Source organism: Sturnus vulgaris, chromosome 2 (genome assembly GCF_052056855.1).
Source record: "Sturnus vulgaris isolate bStuVul1 chromosome 2, bStuVul1.hap1, whole genome shotgun sequence".
NCBI classification, from domain to species: Eukaryota; Metazoa; Chordata; class Aves; order Passeriformes; family Sturnidae; genus Sturnus; species Sturnus vulgaris.
The window spans coordinates 32,679,730-32,699,185 of NC_142244.1; the positions used below are offsets into that span (position 1 = coordinate 32,679,730).

At 38.0% G+C, this 19,456-nt stretch overlaps 1 protein-coding gene across 20 annotated transcripts in view; it reads right to left on the reverse strand.

Moving 5' to 3' along the window:
* Positions 1-19,456, reverse strand: part of LOC106862502 (trypsin-like) — a 59,826-nt gene that overhangs the window by 26,915 nt on the left and 13,455 nt on the right. For 4 of the 20 annotated variants that reach the window (XM_088159156.1, XM_088159160.1, XM_088159146.1 and 1 more), the window contains 2 exons: positions 11,633-11,796; positions 10,979-11,050 (listed from right to left, as the gene is read on the reverse strand). The exons of the other annotated variants lie outside the window; for them this stretch is intronic. The gene's annotated coding sequence lies outside the window, so the exon portion shown is untranslated. The remainder of the gene's footprint in view (positions 1-10,978; positions 11,051-11,632; positions 11,797-19,456) is intronic. 20 annotated transcript variants of the gene reach the window in all.

Genomic DNA, 19,456 nt, shown 5'->3' on the forward strand with positions numbered 1-19,456 from the left:
TTCTAGGTATTTTCTGTAAATACCTTTGTATAACAAATGTATATAAACATATATATTCCTTTCTATAACATTACAAACAGTGAAGGATGTTTGAGAATCTGGATGAAGTCTCTTTAACAGCAACAGCACCAACCAAAGAATTTTGTTTCCTAGAGGTCAATTGCATTTGCTCCAACAAATGACAGAAAATTATTGAGTATTAGTTTATGTCTGCAGAGATTTAGGTTTGACTGAAGTCAGTGGAAAAACACTTTTTTAAGGAAGCCAGTCTTTTAAAATAAAGTTTAGCTGAATTAGTCAGATTTTTAAGACCAGAAGGAACCAATAAAATCTTTTGTGGTCTACTTAAAAATGTAGAATGTAAAATTTATTTTACTGATATCTGCACTGAATCTGTTCTGATTGCTCTTACAAGTGTATTTGGTGGAAACTTGCACAGTCATTTAGCTGTTGTACCAGAATGAATAACATCTAGAACCCTGGCTGAATTATGTGGGTTCTGCAAGGAGACAGGACAGGAATAAAAGTTGCAAAGGCATATTTTTGTCCTTGAGTAAATAGATCTGACTCTGAATAAACACAGCAATCAAATCTGTTGAGTAGGAAGGTGTAATTTTTATGTAATCACTTTTGGAATAGAACTTCCAATATTCTATCCAGTCATCCAGTTTTCAGTTAAGTGAGTACAATCTGACTTTAAGTAACTAATATCTGTTTAAAGTCTTTTATGTGGAATAATACATTCAACATTCCCACTTGAACTCTCAATATAAACATGAGTGTCCTCCTCATGTCTCTTTGTTCTTACAGTAGCAATTTAAATTTTACTGTCAACTTTTTAAAGGTTTCACAACTTCAGTACTGTAATCTCTTCCTGAACACTTCTCAAGACTATGCATCTCTTGAGTCTAACATGAATGTGTATCTCTCTTCTGTCTTTATCCCTCTCTCTGGTTTTTGTTTGCCCACTGAAGATGCACTTTGTCTTTCAAATAACATGTAACTCATGCAGAACAACAAACTGCCATTGAGATTGGGAGCATTTTGTTCTTAAAGTACTCTTGCACTTGTCTTCTCTGATCTGTGTGCCTTAGACCAGGAGGAAAAAAACGGAGTACACCACTGCATGCAATTCTTCCTCTTTCCTATTACATTTGACAGGTAAAAACTGTTCATACATCTATTTTGTTCAAGCACACAACTCGCAAAGAGATATGATATTCCTCTTTGGAATCTGCTTGTCTGCCTCATTTCTCTACATTTGGTTGACTTCACCTGATTTCTATTAACTGCAACCTTAACTGATTTTGCATGGTCTAATTTGCTTTCCACTCCCAAAATTCAACATAAAACTCTTGTCCATAACTTCTAGTCTGTTTTCAGGCTTTCACACGGACCCAAATTAATTTCCTTACTCCTAACTTTGTCAATGCATGCAGGGATACCTGGGAGAATTTTCTCTTCTTTTCTGACTGTGCAAATCTTACTAGGAATTGAAAGATCCTTTGTTCTGTAGTTGGTGAGTTTCAGCACAGAAACTAATTTTAATACCTCCTACCTTCACTATAAACAGCCCAAAATTTTCTTGCACCAAATATCAAATCAGGAGTTTTTTAAGAATCCTAAAAAATTAGTCAGTGGCTTAGTTAGCAAAAATATTTAAGTTTTCCCAGTATTTATTTTCCAGAAAATTCTCACAAATGTTTGATTGGGTTGGTTTTAATTTAGATTTGGTGTGAAATGTCAAAGACATGCAGTGAAATTGTGTCTCCCATGTGCAGGGTAACAGTGCCAGTGGAAAGGAAGGGGAAATGGTAGAATATTGCAATCAACATGTATTTATTTTTGTACAGTAAATTCTGGTTTGTTTCTATTGTATTTTTCCTGGAAAAGGCCACCAAAACCCCCCAAACATGTTCCCCATCACCTTGTCTTGGATCAGCTGTTGAAGTGTAGTGGCTGCCTTGCCCAGAGTCAAGGTGTCTCTGCTCAATATTAAAACTTCACAATGTGAGCTGATATCTCTAAATCCCTTAAACATTCTGCAGAAACTCAGATGGTGTTAAACATCCAGGCAAGGACAGAGTGGTGATATTCAGGCAGAGGGGGATATTTGTCCTGATTTCAGCCAGGATGGAGTTATTTTCTTAGTAGGTGGCACAATGCTGTGTTTTGAATTTAGTGTAAGAATAATATTGATAACACACTGATGTTTTCGTTGTTGCTGAGAAGATCTTACTCTAAATCAAGGACTTTGCAGTTTCCCATACTCTGTCAACGAGCAGATGCTCAAGAAGTTGGGAGGGATCATGGCCAGGACAGCTGACACAAACTGGCCCGAGGGATATTCTGTACTAGGGAACATCATGACCAGTACATACACCGGGTAGACTTTTGACAGAAGCCACTAAATGCTGCACATGTGTAGGCTGGGGAGTCAGTGGGTGGTGAGTATTGTGCATCACTTGTTTTTCTTGGGTTTTAACTTGCTTTCTCCTTTTCCTTTTAGAATTATTTTTGTCATGGCTATTATTATTAAACTGTTCTTTTCTCAACCTACGAATTTTATGTTTTTCCAATTCCCTTCTTTATTCCATTGTGGGTGGGAGAAGCATGAGCATGTGGCTGTGCAGTACTTAATTGCCAGCAGGGGTTAAACCATGACAGTCCTTCTTGGTATGCAGTGTGAGGCAAAAAGAGTTGAGAAAACAACAGATCTGACCAGAGGATGTTAAAACAAAATTGTTTTAAGCATTTACTAGTTCAGTAGTCACTGGTCACACTGCTGATTTATTTGCTCTCAGAGTTTCAGCATATGTGCTCATACAATACTTTACTTGATGTATGTGCTCCCTGTTGTGCTGTCTATCCTTCTCGAGGTCTAGGCTAAGGTTGTCATTTTGTTTTTCTATAAAATACTGGCTTATATAGAATCACTGGTTGTGAAACTAATCTGGTATGAGTGATCCATGTGCTCAGCATTGCTCACTTCTGTGTTTCGGGAGCCATCTATTGGGAACTATTAATAACTACACTTTCCACCTTTCCTTCCTTCCTTCCTTCCTTCCTTCCTTCCTTCCTTCCTTCCTTCCTTCCTTCCTTCCTTCCTTCCTTCCTTCCTTCCTTCCTTCCTTCCTTCCTTCCTTCCTTCCTTCCTTCCTTCCTTCCTTCCTTCCTTCCTTCCTTCCTTCCTTCCTTCCTTCCTTCCTTCCTTCCTTCCTTCCTTCCTTCCTTCCTTCCTTCCTTCCTTCCTTCCTTCCTTCCTTCCTTCCTTCCTTCCTTCCTTCCCTCCCTCCCTCCCTCCCTCCCCCCCTTCAGGCTATCTACAGTAGTGTGTGAAATTTTTAAAGGTATTAAATATCCTTTGAATTACCTCAGAACAAACCTGGTCCTTCTGCTGGGATCCAGCCTACTGTTGAATTCAGTTCAGATCTTGTTTAGGGTTAAGCAAATGTTTGTGTCATGGTACTCCAGAAAGAACTCCAGACAATGGACTCACTTCCAACAGAACCGTACAGATCCATGGTCCAAAGAAAAGTGCAGCAGAGATGGAATCAGAACTGACTTCAACATGCAACAATTCACACACCATCTTTGCTGCCTTGAAAGATTGTTATGACAGATGGAGCCCAATTTCATGGACTAAATGAACTCAATAAATGGTCCATGCACTAAGAAAATATATCTGTGTGCATATATCAAAAAACAGGAAAGATGATTGGGTATTGAAAGTGTAGCATGACTTACATTATGTGGAACAAGTGGTGTAATACAGGTTTTAGCTGGGATAGAATTAATTTTCTTCTTAGTAGCTGGCACAGCGCTGTGTCTCGCATTTAGTGTGAAATAATGTTGATAACACACTGATGTTTCAGTTGTTGCTCAGTATTGCTTACTCTAAATCAAGACCTTTTCAATTTCTCATGCTCTGCCAGCAAGCAGGTGCAGAAGAAGCTGGGAGGGAGCATGGCCAGGACAGGTGACCTGAACTGGCCAAAGACACATTCCATACTACACTATGTTATTCTCAGTATTTAAATGGAGGGGAGTTGGCTACAAGACACCAATTGCTGCTCAGGGATGGGCTGGGCATTGGTCAGTGGGTATTGTGAATCACTTGTTTCCCTTTTCCCCTTTTCAAATTATTTTTCATCATCATCATCACCATCATCGTTGTCATAATATTTTACTTTATTTCAATAATTAGTGTTCTTAACCTGTGAATTTTACCTTTTTCCAGTTCCCTTCCCCATCCTGCTGAGAGGAAAGGGAGAAGCATGTGGCTGTGTGATACTGGCTGGAATTAAAACACAGCAGTATTCCAGACACAGAAGCAGGGAAGCACAGGATAAAGAGGTGAATAAGGTTAAATCATCTTTTGGGTGAGTTGAGTGGCAGTGACAGGAACATGGGTTTGGATTTCTATTTAGGTGTAAAAATATGTGATGTAAGGGTTTGGAATTGGTAAGATAGGGTATGTAGGATCAGACAGTATTTCAAGTTAAATTTCTACTTCTGCCCTCTCAAAGGGACATAAAATCAGGACTGATCTGTAAGATCAGCTTAGACACAACAGTGTTTCTTTGGAGTACGGTGGTGTACATTTCTCGGGAATTATTTAGTCACCCCGGAATAGCATATGTATGGTATCTAGAGGCATGCAATAAAAACAATGGGAGTTGAGGACCACAGGCTGACTATTCCTTTATGAGGAGCAGTTAACCTGCTAGACCCACTTGGCTTAGAAGAGAGAGTTGTAGAAGGAGTTGTGAAACCACAGTGTTTAATAGAATAAACTTGGAAGGAGGATTTGGAAGGATTCTTGTTTTCATGATAAAATTTCAGTAGCACAGCTGATTAATTAATTAGTATTTATGAGTGTCCTTATCCAAGCATATGTGGCATACCAAGAATATTTGGTGCAAGAACATAATGCAGAATTGGGAACAGTTACGAAAGAAATATTGGTGTTGAGGGGGAAGAGATAACTAAAAATGTACTGTTGTGGTGTAACCTGGGTAGGCAGCTAAGCACCACCCAGCCACACGCTCACTCCCCTGCAGTGGGACGGGGGAGATGAACGGAAGGGTAGAAGTGTGAAAACTCATGGGTTGAGATAAAGATGGTTTAATAGGTAAAGCAAAGGCTGCATGAACAGCAAAAATGAGTTCATTCATTACTTCCCATCAACAGGCAAATATTTTGCCATCTCCAGGCAAGCAGTGCTCCATCACACATAACAGGAAGACAAATGCCAACACTCTGATCTTTTCCCGTTTCTCCTTCTTTCCCCAGCTCTTATTGATCAGCATGATGTCATGTGGTATGGACATCCCTTTAGTCATTGAGGTCAGCTGTCCTGGTTCTGTCCTCTCCCAACTTCTTACACACTCTCAACCTACTCATGGGCAGGGCCATATGAGAAACAAGAAGTGTCAATATTGTGCAGTTGCTACTCAGCAGTATTGAAAACTTTGGTGTATTATTGACACTGTTTTGGTAACAAATCCAAAGCATGGCACCATAACCTATTATGAAGAAAATTAACTCTCCCTTAGCCCAAACAATGACTACTTATAAAATTTTAATCTTATTAGTTGTTAGTGGAACATCTGCAAATAATGAATATTTATAAAAACTCATGGGCTTTTCTTCTAGCAATTCCTCAAGAGTCAAATTCTCCCGTTCAGAAAGGAGAAACAGATCAACAGATTTTGCATTTCTATCAGAGATATTAACTATTGACCAAACCTAGTCTGCTGCTTGTTTTTATCAAAGGAAGCTGTTATCCTGTACCTTGGAGCTCTTTGGATCATGCTAACTTTGGATATATTGTCTAGCTGCAGATGGTTCATTTTATTTAGAATGCAGAAATAGAAGGCATTCATTTAAATGCAAATTTGCCACTATGTCCTATGGAATATCCTCTCACTGAACAGTGTTGTTGTGAACATTTACTGTGACTGGAAAAGTACTGACACCCGTGTATGCCTGCCCCTATTTTCCTGCAGTAAAGTGCAAGAGCTGTTAACCATTATAATTTGTGACAAACAACTGCCAAGAAGAAATCTTACATTAAGCATCTTGACATACTGATGTATGAGTGGGGGATATCTACCCAGCTTAATGTTTTAATTAAAGCAGAACATTAGACTATTAGCTTTTTGTAGAATCAAGAATTCACATTCTCTGCATTTTTCTTGACTGATGCAGAAGTTTTCAAAAGATGATAACCAAATTTAATATTTCATGACAGATAATTTGCATTTTTTCAAAGTCCCACCTTCTCACAGTTGTCAAGTCTTTCATATTTCTTTCAAGCAATGTCATGAGTCTCATTGCTTTAACAAATATTAACCAGATTCCATCACATCATTTGTTTCTTTATTCATGTGGTATCAGCATTACAAAGTTAATCTCTGAACCTCCTCAGTGTGGATCAGAAAGACCATATGCACTCTGGTAATTTCCCAGGTTCTCCCTCACACTGCTAAGTATGGAATCTCTCCTCTGCCAGCAAGTGTGTCTTTGGACTCTCTTCGAGTCTATCATGCACCTCTTTAGAGTAGTCAGTGAGGGAGTAGCACATGCTGTACAAAACACTCACTGTTTTGTTACCTGAGCAAGCTAAGCTTTACATTCATTCATTGTAAGTCGTTATTGAGGAAGACCAGATGATATTAGTGCACATTGTCCCCAGGTAGGAGAAAGCCCATGCTCTGAAGAATTTACTGTCAAAATAGACAAACCAGGGTGGGGAACAGAACTCTTTCTGAATGTGAGCACAAAAATCCTTGTATGAGGTCCACATCTCCACCTCCTTCTCTTGTTTGGTACAACACATAGTGTGTCACTTGTGTTAATCTGTAACGGTGCCATCATTGCCCTGAACACAAAATCATGCATCAACCAGGATAAAGACTTCTCCATTATCTTACAGACACCTGTTTATTTAATTAGGTGGCAGTAGTAAGTTGTTTTGTGTCAGGACAAAACAGGCCAAAGGGCCAAAGGGCTTTTGTAGTATGGATTATTTCAGTGCACTTTTGTAGTAGGGATTATTTCAGTGCACTAAGTTTGTGACTGAGGTTTGTAGATAAAAGTATTTTCATTTCATAGGAACAGAACTGGAGAGGTCCAGTTTGATTGCAAAATGCAGTGGTATCAAAAATTCAGAACATTGATAAGAACCCAAACATTGGGGTCCATGTTTCCTGTACATGCTGCTTTTTAAAGAAAGGGAAAATTATGCAAAACCTCCTACTTTGATGGTTAGTTAGGCTATGAAGGCAAGAAAATCTAATGAGAATTCTCTCATTTGAAAAAAAAATCTATTTTACCGTCACAGAGTCTTTTAACTGCTGGAGCCTATATTGGTTCAGGAAAACCATCTTGGAAAAAAAAAATCTCTTCTGTGTTAAAACATGCAGATCTGTCTATAGGAAACTGTGACAGCCCTGCGAGGCACCACTTTGCATTTTTTAGCTGCTATCAGCCTATGAAAATGCAATCTTGAGCTATGAGCTAGAGCCCTCCTATCAGAGCTAAGCCACTTCTTTTCCTCATATTACCTTGGATGAAGTACAGCACCCAGATCCATCTCTTGGAAGGCTAGGTCCCTAGGATCTTGCCTAGCTTTCCTAACAACTTAAAAATAACTAATTAGGGAAATTACTTGAGGAAACTTCAATCAGTTTTGACCTGAAGAACTCATGATAAATGAAGGATGCGGAAAAACTTGGAAAGGGTCCAGCAGAGGGAATACTAAACTGGTGTAGAGCCTAGAGCACATGATCTGCAAAGGAGATACATAATCTAGTAAAGGGAATATGAAAACCAATATGTAACAATCTCCAGGAGTATTTCCAATTACTGTTTTTCATTTTTTCTTTTTCTTTTGTTTTTTTTCTTTTTCTTTTACTGTTTTCTTTTTCTTCTGCTTCTTCATTTTCTGCTGCTGCTTCATGCACTGCTTCTGCTTCTGGTTCTCCTTCTTCATCTGTTCCTGCTTCTTCTGTTTCTGCTTCTACTTATTTTATTTCTTCTGCTTCTGCTTTTTCTTCTCCTCCTGCTTATTATGTAGCTGCTTCTGCTGCAGTTCTGCTCCTTTTTCTCTTTCTGCATCTTCTGCTGCTGCCGCTTTTTTTGTTTCTTCTTCTTCTCTTCTCCTCCTCCTCCTCCCACTCCAATAGATGTTATGTGAACTAACCACTATCTTTAGTGTGTTGTTTTTGGGGTGTTTTAAGTGAACAAGGCTTACACCATTCCTTTCTCGATCTGCCTTTACCAGATGAAACATTCTAAATACCTTTGATCTATCCTGCTGTCTACTCAAAGGAATCTACAATTCTCTAGAGAGAAAAATTAAATTATTTATACAGTTTAAAATCACTGTGTATAGGCAAAGAGTATTAGAATCACTATGAAACGCACATAAATTAAAATCGTAAATGCAATTATTTGTTTCTTATTTAGATGGGTTTTTTTTAATTCTATGCAGTAGTTCTGCTTCCATAAGTGGATAACCTAGACAAGGATTATCTAGAGGATTATGATTGTGGATAGAACTGCCTTCCAAAGGGACCCTAGCAGACTGGAGAAATTACACAGGCTCCATTGAGATACATGAAAGCCCTCAACCTGTAACTGAAGGCCACATGGCCACGATTGACAGTGCCTTGATAGAGCCTTTTCTGGGATCAAGTTGGCCTTTACCCTCTCAGTCCAAGTCACTGTGAGGACAATGGAAAGTACATGCAGGTACCTGTTGGCACGCTGCTCTGCTCTGGGCTGAGACACAGCTGATTTCCTTCATAGCAGCTTATGTGGTGCTGTGCTTTGGATTTGTGACCAAAACAGTGTCAATAATGCATGAAACTTCTGTTACTGCTGAGCAGCACTTGCACAACATCAAGGCCTTTTCTGTTCTCACACAGCCCTGCCAATAAGTAGCTGGGGGGTGTGCAAGAAGCTGGGAGAGAGCACAGCCATGACAGCTGACCCCAGTGACCAAAGGGATATTCCATACATATGGCATCATGCTCAGGGTAAAAATCCAGGGAAAAGGAGGGAGAATGGAGATTCAGATTTACTGTGTTTGTTTTTCCAAGTAACCATTCTGTGTCATTAAACCCTGCTTTCGATTAAGTGTCAAAATGTCTGCCTGTTGACATTGAATTAATGAATTAATTCCTTATTTTTGATTTGCTCATGAACGCAGGTTTTGCTTTATCCTCTTTCTATTCCCTCTTTTCAAATTTTTTTGTTACTCATCAGGCTTGTGGGGAGTAAGAACCATCTTTTAATTCTCATGTTTTCATACTGCATAAAAAAGTTTCTTGTATCTGCAGTTCTTCAATGATTCCTTCATAGTCCAAGCGCTGTAAAGGGAACTCAGTATACATCCAAATCAGACAATCTATCTCTAATAAAACTTCAGCCTTTGAAGGAGGAGGAAATTTCTCCTTTCCAAGCATAGCTACATGTGAAATGACTGGTGCTTAACTTCAGTTGAGCAGCCAGATGCTAGAACATAGGTAACTTTAAGAATGAAACAATATGCATTTATTGATGCATTATGAAGAGTCAAAACTAGGAGGGAAATGCAAGTAAAATGTGATTAAGATAATTCAGGCTATCTAAAATATATTTGTAATTGAAGAGACATAAATTTAAGCAGGAGATAACTTCAGGTAAACATATCTTTAGTTAGTTAGCATCCTCTAACTGTACACAAGAAGTTCTCATGGGAAAACCTCAAAAGAGTAGGGAGCAAGGTTTATTTTATTCTGGCATGTTTCAGATATTTTTTTGAGCTCAACGAAAGTCTGTGAGACATACAGGTGACTAGAAGTACCCTGAAACAGTTGCACCTTCTGAGAGAAGTGTGTATTTGCAGAAATATCCTGCAGAATTATGCTTTTAGAATTTTGAGAATTCTCTAAACATTAATTAGCTTTGTCTTTGTGACATCACTTTCTTACTGGAGTGTCCACTAGCACAGTACACAACAAATAACATCAGTCATCCAATTTCAGTTTTTTTCTGAAAAACTTCAGGGAGCAAATAATAAAGGTTTAGACATAATAAATACAATTGCTAGTCAGACATAGTAGAAATACTTAATAGATTTTTTTGTGTGCTGTTTATTTGAAATATTACCACATGTTCAGTCTCTAACAGTTAAAGTTCTGCCTCTCATTTCAATCTCATATTATCAGTCAAAGAGGTAAGCAAAAGTACTTTCCTTTTGTATTTAATTGTTCTGCTCTCTCTTGTGAAACCTGACTTTGGCCTAAATCAGTCCAGGCCAAAGTTTGTCAATAATAAGAGATGTTTGCTTCCAGACCTTGTATAAAAATGTTATTTGGAATAGCAAAGGCTGTGTAAGTTCAGACGCTTTCCAGAACTCCCAAGGCAGTCCACAAAGCCTCATTCAAAGACATTGAGACCTAAAACAGTGGAATTCTGTCTATCATTTTACATAAGCATGGAAATTTTGCTATATTACAAAAGACAAGTTATATATGCCATTCTGTAACTTTTAAAGATTATTAGTTATGCATAATTACAAGTTTTTTGTTAATTTATCAGTGTCCTAAGACCAAATACCTAAGAATTTCCAAACAGAAGTGCTCAATGAAAGACTTAGATTGTATGCATTTTCTAACTAAGATCACTGGCACTTTGATAGTTTTACTTCTGGATATCAATGTTAGCATCTTTCTACTACTTCTTGTTCCTAGATAATGATGAGAGTCCTTAAAGCAGAAGATTCTTGACTCTTAACTCAAAATTTTATAGCCCTTAGGAGAGAAATTTTGGTGCATCTCAAATATAAGTTTTAAATTATAATGACTTCAGAATTCCTAAAAGCATCAGAATTGAATATGCCAAAAAGAAACAATAACAAAACCCCAAAACTCCCAAATATGTGGAAGAGGTTCTACTAATGAAGATAACATGGGAGGTTTCTCACAGCAGAGAGTGTTCTCAGCTAAACATTGCTCGCTTCTTCATGGCTTTCACATTCCTTGCAAAACTGGAAGAACTATCAAAAGAAAAAATTGAGGTCCTTAGCCTTATTTTCTTTCCTGTCCTCATGCTTATATCAAACATGCATATGACAGTAGAGACTCGATGCATGAGGAAAAAAAAGAAATTATGAGCTAAGTAGGAATGCTGAATGCTAAGATAAAATCTCTAGCTAATATTAGCCAATAGCTAATGATTACCCCAACAAGTTTACTGTAAGTGCATTGAATGGAGTGGAGTTGAAAAGAAGACCGTTGTCTTTAAAAAGTTACTTTGCAGCACATTGCAAGGTGATACAGAAACTGTTATAGTAGAACCCAAAATGAACATAATGCTTTGGCTGGATTTTCCTTAGAGAGAGACACTTTACAAAGCAGGTGTAAAAAACCACGGGAATCTTTGTATAACAAATGAACTGTGCCTTTTAATTAAGAGACTCCTTCAGCACTCTTGGCAAGTCAAGGAAAAGCATTGCTCTATCAAAATCAGCTGGCTGCTTCAAGTGGATTTAGGATTTGTGCCATGTATTGGCCTGACAGCTCTGGAGACTGAAATCACTCAATAGTAAACAAGGAAGCAACTGTGCAGGCTTTCCTACCTCCCTCCTGCAAAAGTGCTTTGTTTCTATCCTCTCAGAGCTTTCCCAAGATGCCTCCATTCATTCTCCAAGCCTATTTCGTGCGAGGCTTTTTTGATGACTACTCAAGGTCTACTCCTGTCACAACAAGGATTCCTGTTGTGTTTAAGCAGATAATCACGTTCCTGTAAATAAAGCAATATGCAATTTCTGAGAGCACGCACATGGATTTCTATCCGTCTTTACCCTGTGAGTGATTACTGTTTAAAACTTAAATAAGAATCAAGAGTTAAATTTAAATTTAGTCCCTACTCCTCGACTCCACTGTGTCTGTTCCACAGATTTATCAGGAGTCTGCACATGGAACTTCATTGGCCTTTTCCCAGCTACCCAAAGAAAGTTTAAAGCAGTTTTTAAAGAGGTTCAACCAATTTTAACATTTTTTTTTTCTATCTAACAGTGCTGCTGATCCACAGCTACAAGTGGTCAAATTTGCTTCATGTAAGAATTGCAACATCAACATAAACAGGGTCACTTAAATAAATTTGTGTACACTTTAGTGAGATCTGTAAAGAAGACTGTTTCATCTCATTTTGCAGAGTAGAATAAATTAAATCCAGGAAAATCAAACAACTCATTTTGAGTACGTCTGAAATATCTGGAAGAAGGAAAGCTTGATTCATATGATCTTACTATTCATTCTGTACTGTTTAGTTACTTTCTTTTATAAAGATTATTTCTTTCTAGATTTGTATAATATGGTCCTTTCACTAGACAAAATGAGACATTGCCTTTGTAAATTTGCTAAATCAATTGTGGATTAAAATATGACTAATGAAGCACGCAAATCAGATTCTTACTTTTGTCACTTTTATTGTCTTCAGAAATGGTGAGTTTCCTATTTGGTAGATGAAAAGCTTTCTCATTCATTGCGTAGGCTAAGCAGCCTTTTGTAAAGAAATGGAGTTGAACTCAAAACTCAAAAGTATTTTAATTGATTTTATTCTTTAGTGAAGCTGCTGTAAAGATGTTGGCTATACAAGAATAAAGTTGTTTATCAAATTTCCTGCACTGAAACAGAATCCTTATAGTGAGAAAGATAACTATTAGCTACAATTACAGGATAGAAATACATTGTTTTGGATCACCATGCCTGATCTAACAGAAAAGAAAAACTAGGTTTGGAAATCTTTTTTGTTGTTGTTTTGGAACATCAGTCAGTTTTTCCATTTTGGATAAATCAAATATCAAGCAGCCACAGATAAATGGACCCAAATGAAGTGACTGTTCTTTCTGTATCCAGAAGATACAGAATTAGTTGCCAGAGGCAACTGATGGATTGATGGGAAAAGGAGAAACCTGAACAAAAAAACGGTGAGGCACATGAATAGTGCGTTGTCATTTAAGCATTCTACACAAATCTAATCATCACTGGCTTTGATGGATTTTTATGAGATTATGGGAAAATCTAGCTCATTTTAAAATGTTCTTAAGCAGAACATAACACTCATGAAGAATGATTTAATTTCAGGGTCAATTTTTAGGGACATATTCAAAGAGTAAATCTGGAAGAAATATTGCAGGGTCATGGAATGGTTTGTGTTGGAAGGGACTTTAAACACGATCTAGTTCCAATCCCCCTGCCATGGAAAATTGTTAGGATCAATGCTTAATTTGGCTGGTTGCAGCTGAAATGAAAATGCATTTTCTAATGAAAACAAAACATTATTTGGCTTATACAATCTCAACTTTTTTTTCCTGACAGAATCTTAATATTTAGCTTCTGACTTTCATTTTTGTGAAATTGTTTTCCTTTAACAAGGAAATTGAAAGAGTTACATGTACAGGGATACACACATAGTCAAAAGCAAAATTTCCTTTTCTCAAAAAGAGAGCCCTTCCCAACATATTTCCCCAAGAAAGGTGATTTTTAATCGATTAATTTGTTTTCACAAAGTAAATAGATTTCTCTGATTCATGTCAGTTAATGTTTGCACATTTAGAGTCACAAACAGCTCCTAATAACTCTCCAGGTAAAAAACAACTCAAATTTATGTCTGATAGTATATCCTGGGATCAGACTTTTTAAAACAAAGAAGCACATGCATGTAAAAAGTCTGCTGTTTTTGAAGCTGCACTGAACATGGCATTACATGAGCTGAAAACTTCCAGAAAAAAAGTCATTGGGGAGTCCAAGGTCAACAACAGAACCATCTGCTGATTACTGTTTTGCAGTTCATGAGATTGCTGCCTGTGTCTCTCCCTCTTGGCCACCGTGCTGCTTGCATCTTTCCTGGGAGTAAGGGTGATGACAGAGAACACGAGCCTTCAAATCAAAAATCTCGTCACTTGACGCATTCTGCCAGGAAAAGTGTCTTGGTCTAAAATACCGACTGGAGAGTTTGAAAAACAGACATGTTGTTTTCTTTCTGTTCTGTGGTTGAAAGGAAAGTTTCTAGCAGCGAGGACAAAAGGCAGCTGGGTAACACTGCAAGCTCCTGTAGAAAGGGAGCACCAGAACTTGCTTACGTAAACCCAAGTTTTTAACTAAGTTGTAACCAGGTGTCACTTTGCATTTGCAGTAACTTGAAAAAATAAAGTATTATATTATGGTTGTCCAGCTTCTCCTTTTCTTTAGCTAATGATTTTTATGGCACATAGGTTAATTGTATTGTTTATTTATTTGCTGGATGTTTAATACTGCAGATTGCACTTCTGTTCTTTAAACAGAACTCACAGTGGTTTTGAAAGCAAAGAGGTACATATTTGCATTAGGAGCAAGCAGAGTGCTTGGAAAATTTTCTGAGATTCACTTGAGTATGTCAAAGTGGGTTTGTGTCTAATTTGATTAGCTCATTTGCTGCATTAAGAAATTTCTCTTCTTTTGGGTTCATGTGCTTTCTTTCATGGAACAATCTGATGGAAACCCATACCCTCAGAAAAAATAGTAAGTTACATTCTGCAAAAGGAAGTTTCATTCAATCATCATCTGCAGAAGTCATGCCACTGCCAGCGATTCACAAATCATGTTTGTATTCACAAGCCTCACACAGACCACAGTACCATGACGATCTTGAGAAAGAAAAATGCTCTGTCTCTGATATTATTTAGCAAACTGGCTTAGTTTAAGAACTAACTCAGCTTTTTTGGGTTAACCTTCTTTTTCTTTCAGAACCAAGAGGTCAAATTTCATCTTGTAGTCAAATATGCAAATTTACAATGCTGCTGAAGCTATATTGGGGTTTATTTGGGTTTAAAATAGTCCAAAGCACTAATGATTCTGACTCAAGGCTTGAAGGGTCTTGGGAACTGAGAATCTATAGTCTTCTTCATGCTTTGTATTTTAAATCTGTGCTGAAAGTATCACAGCCACATTCTTTTCTGTGACATCCTCAGAAAGAAAATGCTGGGGAAAAGTAGTTTTCTGATAGCCATTTCTAGAGCAGAACTGCATATTAATTTCTTTAAAATTCATGTTTGCTCACTCACCTGCAGTAAGTAATGATTTCTGACATGAAAAAAGGGAGTAGATTGGAAATTGTCCCAACCTAGAGCATTTGCTGTGTTTAAAGTGAAATAGCAGTGAGAGCGTTTTAAGTGCACTGCAATAGAGTTATTCAAATTGTGGGAAGGAAAAGCTCTCCTTAGCACCTGTTAGAGACTGGAAGTATTGGCTGAACTTCCCCTGCTGAAATCATAAAGTCAGGAGTACAAGTTACAAATTTCAAAGACCTGGGAAGATCAACCACTCATATGTCATCTCACTCCCATGAAAGCATAGACATTGAGAGAAATTTAATGTATATCTTCCCAGCTCATTGGACTAGCATGGGTTGTCAAAGCTTTATCATTAGCAGTAGCATGTAGAACCCTTAAGACTCTAGAATTTTTCTCTGCCATGTCTGTATTTTCCTTTTGAGGTCGATTCTTCTGCATTGTTATTTAAGAAGAAAATCTCCATTCAAATGGAGAATAAAATATAAAAGGAAGCACTGTAATAGTGTGGGAAGGGAACATAAGAGGCTCTGAAAGGAAAGATGATAAAGATCACTAAGGGAGTCTCAGAGTGACTTTGTTTTCATTACTGTGGTTATATTCTTCATTATCCTTGATTGTGTTTGTATGAAAGGGGTCAAAGGAGTTGGTCAAATTCAAAAGTAGATCTGCTTTATGAGGTGCTGCGAGATACTGATAAAACCAGAAGATTTTAAAGTGAATTACAGTTGTTAGAACTATGATAAGGAAAGGGTTTCAAAAACCCTCAGTTTAGAGTCAGATGCGTGATTGGTAGGAAATATTCAGAAAAAAAATGTTTAACATTGTTAAATTTGAGACTATTACAGTGAAGAATTAGATGTGAGGCAATTTTTTTAAAGGAATATGCCAGTGAAAAAGGCCTGTGGTATTGAACTTTGATAACACACAGCAGTAGTCTCTCTTTCCCAGAAGCTGACAAAATTGTCCTCTGGGCAGTTCTAGACATGTCCTTAGAGACAGATAATCCCATAAAGGATGAGTTTAAAGGAAAAGAAAGGAATTCTGATGAGTGTGTTTGGAGGGATTAATTTATGGGCAAAGAATATGTGAAGAAGGATATAAATATGCCTTGCTTGACGGAGAAACCATTAAAAAGGAGAAGGGACAGAAGTATCTGCATTTTTTCCAAGAGTAAACAAGTCTTACATTTATTTTTAGAACTTTTTTTCTTCAAACACATATCCCCATTGAAGTTTCCTAGGGAAAAAATCCTTCCCAGAACTAAAACCTTTCATATCAGTAAAACAGAGATCTACTATGTCTGACACCATCAATTAGTCTGCATTCTCCAGCATAGATTCTAATATCACACCTTATAAATAGATAAAACAGATTTCTTGGGATTTATAAGCTGTGTATAAGTCAAAAATACAAAAAAAATAAAAATAAGAAATACTAATTTATAATTTTTAAAATACTTAGAGATGCCCTCATCTTCCCTATGAAGCAAAATGCCTTATGCAACCAGTAGTCAGTGTTTAAAACAATGCATTAAAACAGATTATCCTGAAACAGAGTAGGCATTCTCACCATCCTCTAGTGGAAGGCTTTTGTAGCCCTACCTCTTATTATTTGCAATGATAGCATTTCCTTAGGAGGGCTGTCTTTGAAAAATTCTGGTCCTGTCTAAGCTGTACTTCGGATCTTTAGCTCAATGGATCTGAGAATCAGGCCCTTTGTGTTTAAGTAGGATTGCTGCATTTATCTTTTATTTAAAATTGACTGTAAATTGGCATTTGTTTTTCTTTGAAGTAATTAATCTTCAATTTCTGTTCAAGCCTACTCACATTCATTTACTTTTGGAACAGAAACTAGCAGGTGGTAGAGTTTTTACATGGAACAAGGGCAGCTTGGAGAAAGGAAGGAAGCAGAGGCTGACACCAGCAGAAAATACCTAGCAGGTCTTAAAGAGAAGAGGCAGGGCTGAAGGGAGTGAAAATGGATCTGCATCAAAATTTAGCAATAAAACCATATCCTATTGGCTTGGACTGAATCAAGAAAAATATCATAGTAATACAATTATATAATATGATTTTATATATAATAAGATTTGCCATGATACAGCTCTACTTTGCAGTGCATGTGGCATGATGAACAGAGTTAATTTTTCATTGTTTTTGGGAATGTGATGTTCTCTTGTTAAGGTGCAAACTGACTTGTCATCACTTCTGGGAATTCAGTTTTAGTGGTCTGGTATTATTTCTTGGGGTAAATATACGCTGACATTACTTAACATACAGCAGAGTGTGTCTAGTTAAGAAAATGCAAATCCCGAGTTCTAAGATATCAATATGGAATATAAACTGCAACCTGGTAAAAGAAAACTCCTAAATTTAAAGTAGCAAGATTGGCAGGGGTTTTTTTTCTATCATAGGAGCTGATTACTATTTTCACTTAAAAACCTTTGAAATCTTCTGAAACTTTCTATTTAAAAAAGCCAAATTTTAAAATATTTTGTGTCAAAAAATCAAAGTAGATAAAAAACAATTTTAAATCACACTGGAAAATTTTGCTTTATTAGCCATATTTTAGTAGCTACTCTCCATGGTATTCCATAATAATTTATTAGATGACCAGAACGGTTTGAAACAGATGTCTCATTACAATGTCCACACCTTTATTTTAATCCATGTTCCTCAACTTACTGTATGTGGACAGTAAGACCAAGGTGATTTATTAAATTTGCCTCATGGTCAGTGGATCTGATGCCCAATAGTGTCTCACTTACATACCTGTTAAATTCATAATAGGGTAAGAAAAGGTAAAGTCCATAACCCTTAAACTGTTTTTTAAAGCCTTGGTTCAGAGCACTCAGTCCAGGAAGAAAGCTTAGGCACATAAATTAAATATCACCAGACCCTGATGTTAAAATGTGTAAATAGTGGTTGTTTTGTAACCCAGATCTTCCTAATACTCAAAGGTATTTAGAAATTCACTCACATGCACACTTCAAAAATTATTTCCCCTTGTTTTTCTATTTCTGTTTCATAAACAAAATTTGTCTATACCACTGCCTACCAAATATGATTTTATCATGCCACAACTAAGCTCAGTGGACTAGTATTCTTCTGTCAAGAATTTGTGATGCAAAGTAAGAAAAAGTTAAGCTCAAAGCTACTAATAATAAATGTTATATAACAAGAAGAATCAGTGAAATAAAGAAGCACTTAGACAGCAGCTAATGATTCAAGAATTATAGAACCAGAGGAGCAGTGAATGGAATGAGCCTCAGAGGTCTCCATCTAAATTTCATTATTGGAGTGGGACTGTTGCCAGCACTCTGTGAGATGAATGTTGGAAGTGCTCAGACATGGAGATTACCCAGGCTCTCTGAGAGACATCTTCTAGTGCCGCCCTACTCAATGAATGCTTTCATTTCCTCTAAGATAAAAACTGCTTCCCCCGAGTTCTTGGGAATTTCCAAGCCTTGTTGTATCATCTACCCGAATTGAGGAGAGTTTTGCTCTGTCAACCTCCAAAACTGCCCTTCATGTAATTATGAACACGCTCAGCTCCAGCTTTAGGATCTGCTCCCAGCTGTGGGTCCAGGGGGGCCGGGGTGATGCCCTGCTCCCCTTGGAGTGCCTCCTGGCCAGGGAATCTGGGCATGGTGCTCTGCTGCCCCTCGGGGGACCCTGCCTCTGAGAGCCAGTGGTGCCCCTCTGCCCTCAGGGCTGAACATTTTGGGCCAGCACAGTGCTCTAGTCTCGCTGACAGCTCTCTCCCCGAGCTGTGCTGTTTCTGGCTCTGGCAGGCTGCAGAAGTGTGCTGCTCCCGCTCAGGATGCCCTGCCTTGAGTTCCATCAGAGAGCCCTGTTATCCTCCGGGACTCTCCAGGCTGCTCTACCTCCAGGCTGTAGCAAGGACGCCTGCCTCCCTCAGGGCTGCTCTGTTTCTGGATCAATTCCTTTTAGGGGAAGCTGCCCAGTGTTCTTGGCCTGGCAGGTGGGCTACTTCCCTTTGAGACTGCCTTGCCTTCAGGGCGTGGTGGGGTGCCCCAAACCCCCTCAGCTCCTACACCTGACAGGCCAGCATCATGCTCCATGCTCCTTGAGGCTGGGCTGCCTCCATGCCCAGCATCCAAGCTCAGTGGCCTTTCACCTGGAATGATCTTGATCTCTTGATCAGGACATCATTATATCTCTTGATTATCCCTTCAAAATATTGCACGTTGCAGTCCAATAAGTGATGACAATTAGTAATAAAGGAATAGTTGTAATTAAAAAGGTGTTGCTTGTGAGAGTAAGTGTAGACTAGCAGTGACATTAGAGCTAGGACCACCAAAGCCTTCATTGAATATAAAGGGTG